This window comes from Lycium barbarum, chromosome 7 (assembly GCF_019175385.1).
Source record: "Lycium barbarum isolate Lr01 chromosome 7, ASM1917538v2, whole genome shotgun sequence".
In the NCBI taxonomy this organism is placed as follows: Eukaryota; Viridiplantae; Streptophyta; class Magnoliopsida; order Solanales; family Solanaceae; genus Lycium; species Lycium barbarum.
The window spans coordinates 10,240,611-10,244,470 of record NC_083343.1 but is presented as its reverse complement, the minus strand read 5'-3'; positions in this window follow the sequence as shown (position 1 = coordinate 10,244,470).

The window sequence follows — 3,860 nt, the reverse complement described above, 5'->3', positions numbered from 1 at the left end:
AAAGACAATGGAAGGAAAACGAAGTTTAAAGCAAAGTTCCTTTGAAAAGGAGCTTTGTACCGCATTGGTGGTAGAAAGGGAAAGTTATGTGTTTATATTAGAAAGTACTTCTTCTAGCTCTTTAAGGGTTGAGAAGAGGGAATCCCCTCGCCCCATCATCGTCGCTCGGCTTGCTTCGGCATTGGATTTGGATTTGGATTTGGTCAAATGATCTGATTGATTGATAATTTTTTTGGACCAAATTTATTTAAATTCAATCTTAATTTTCTGATTTTTTTTTCATTTCCGCTGAAAATATTAATTGATAATTAACTAAATTTCGCGGAATAAAATAAACTCCCAACGTTCTTTTTTTTTTCTAAAAGGCAACGCCTTTCCGAACAGTCACCAACTTGCCTGTTCTGAACAGGCATTTTTGCTATATAAACTCAGGAAATGCCTCATTTTTAACTACTGAAATTTTCGCATTCTGCATTCCTTTCTAAAATAATAAAACTATCAAGTCTGTGTATGATTTGTTGCCTGATTTTGAGTTCGACGAAGTCGTAGAAGTTTGAGGTACCGCTACATCTGCGACAGGTATATCATTTAATCCTGGGAGGAAATAATCCATAACCTCGGGTACAGTGAGGGGATTAAATTCCTTAAGGACACACAGTGAATTCTGTGGTCTCGGATATTTCTTTATTTCTGAATTTTTTTTCGACTTTACACAGTTTCTATTTCATTTGGTTGATTGTGATCTAAACTGTGTTAAAACCAATAAATTAGAAACATGAATTAATCTTGAAAAACGTAAAATGCATAAAACTGAAAATATCCGAGTCCATAGAATTCAATGTGTGTCCTTAAGGAATTTAATCCCCTCACTGTACCCGAGGTTACGGATTACTTCCTCCCAGATAAAACGGATATACCTGTTGATGGCGTAGCGGTACCTCAAGCCCTAATAACTTCCGTCGAATGCAAATTCAGTAACAAATTACACGACTTTGCTATAATTTTGTTTTGAAAATAAATGCAGAGAACAATTTAGATGGGAGAAAAGAAAAATCAAATTTTTGGTTGTTTAAAATCTGAGGCAAAGCCTCTGAATATATAGACAATGAAAGGGTGACATCGAGAGGTGCAATTCAAAAGGTGCCTTTTGGGTACTCTCCAAAAGGTATCTTTTCTCATTTCCCATTCACACCTTAAAATCCCAACAATCCCCACATGAATGAGGAATGACTATATTATGAAAAACATGCATGAAACACTGTGTGATTTGTAAGCAAGGATTAATTGCACCTGGATAAGTAGATTTCTCTTTGAACTTTCCGTAGTGAACATATGTCGAATATACTTGGTCAATCAGTAGATTTGATATCTTTGAATCGTCGAGCTTTGGTGTATACCTAGACAACCACATGTCACATAATTAACTCTTTAACCGTCTTTGGTTCTTATTGTTTTGTTCGTTTCAGCCATGAACACTGTCTGGTTCATAAGTGTGTAGAGAATTGGCCTTAAAAATTCTCCTTGAAGCGGCTTACACTTCACACTTACATAGGTGATTCCTAAATGTGTCATCCCGTAAATACACTATTTGATATACCCCGTGTCAAACTTAGAAACCATTAAAAAGCCTTAATGCTTTATCCTAGTACTGAACATTGTCTCATCACGAGACTGGACCAAAAAAAATTATTTTGACAATGTTGATCCGTAACCAATCACTTTGTTTGATCTTTTTGAACCTAGATCTTGGGATCTCCAGTCTTCTAGGTAGAGTTACCGCCACGATGACTTGTCCTCGGCCATATTCCCATTCTCTATGATGATCTTTCAACCACCTCTCTAGTTAGTCCTTTTGTTAATGGATCCGACATATTATCTCTTGACTTAACGTAGTCAATTGTGATAATTTCGCTGGAGAGTAGTTGTCTAACGTTATTATGTCTTGTCGTATGTGATGAGACTTTCCGTTATACATAACACTCCCGGCCCTTTCTATTGCCACTTGGCTATTACAATATATGCATATAAGAGCCAACGGTTTGGCCAAAAGGGAATGTCTTCTCAGAATTTCTGGAGCCATTCAGCTTCTTCACCGGCTTTGTATAAAGCTATGAACTCAGACTCCATTGTAGAGCGGGCGATATATGTCTGTTTGGATGACTTATAAGACACTGCGACTCCGCCAATGGTAAAAACGTATCCACTTGTGGATTTAGTTTTAGTTGATCCGATGATTCAATTTGCATCAATGTATCCTTCCATAACGGCAGGATACTTGTTATAATGCAAAACAAAGTTTTGAGTATGTTTCAAACACCCCAAAACTCATTTCATTACCAGCCAATGATTTTTGTCGGCATTACTTGTGTATCGACTCAGTTTACTTATAGCACAAGCGATATCAGGTCGTGTACAATTCATGAAATACATCAAAGTTCCCAACACTTTGGTATAGTCCAATTGAGAATGACTTCGACTTTTATTCTTAGCAAGAGTAAGGTTCACATCAATTGGTGTCTTTGCAATTTTAAAGTCCAAATGAACTTTTCAAGTACCTTTCAATAAAATAAAATTGAGACAATGCTAGACCTTGAGGAGTCTTGTGGATTTTAATTTCCAAAAATAAATTGGCAACTCCTAAGTCTTTCATATCAAACTTACTAGCAAGCATGCGCTCAATAGCATTTATGTTAGCAATGTCGTTACTCATTATCAGCATATCATCCACGTACAAACAAACAATGACGACGTGATTCGGAGTGTTCTTAATATAAACACATTTACCACACTCATTTATCTTGAATCCATTAGACATCATCATCGCATGGTCAAATTTTGCATGCCATTGTTTGGGTGCTTGTTTTAGTTCGTAAAGAGACTTAACAAGTCGACACACCTACTTCTCTTTTCCGGGAACTACAAACCCTTCGAGCTGTTCCATGTAAATTTCTTCCTCCAAATCTCCATTTGAAAAGACTGTTTTCACATCCATTTGATAAATTTCGAGACCTTATACAACGGCTAATCCTATCAACACCCGAATAGATGTAATCTTCGTTACCCCTGAGTATGTATCAAAGTAATCAAGACCTTCTCATTTTTCAAGTCTTCACTTTATTTACCAATAGTTCCATCAAATTTCATTTTCCATTTGAAAATCCATTTAGAACCTAAAGGTTTGTTCCCCGGAGGAAGACCAACCAATTTCCAAGTATGGTTGTTCAATATGGATTTTATCTCACTATTGATTGCCTCTTTCCAAAATTGAGTTTCCGATGAAGACATAGCTTCTTGAAACGTTCGAGGCTCACTTTCCAACAAAAATGTTAGAAAATCTGGTCCAAAAGAAAGGACATTTGTTGCATCTTGGAGTTCCTCATCAGGAATATCTTCCTTTATTTCTTCCCGAGGTTGTTTAGATCCTTCGCTAGATGACTCACACATTTTCTTTTATGGATATATATTTTCAAAGAAGTCGGCGTTATCTGATTCAATTACCGTATTCACATGAATATCTGGATTTTCTGATTTGTGAACCAAAAATCGATATGCTTTACTATTTGTGGCATATACTATGAAAACACAACAGGTTAGATCCTATCTTTACCTTTTTGGGTTTAGGAACTTGCGTTTTGGTCAAACACCCCACACTTTGAAGTATTTCAAATTGGGCTTTCTTCCTTTTCATTTTTCATATGGAATAGATTGTGTTTTTCCTATGGGGCACTCAATTGAGTATTTGGTTAGCTGAAAGGATAGTGGCCGCCACATTTCTGGGATAAACCAGAATTTATTAACAAGACATGTACCATCTATGTTAAATCGTTCCTTCACAGTGCAACATCATCATTCAACACGTG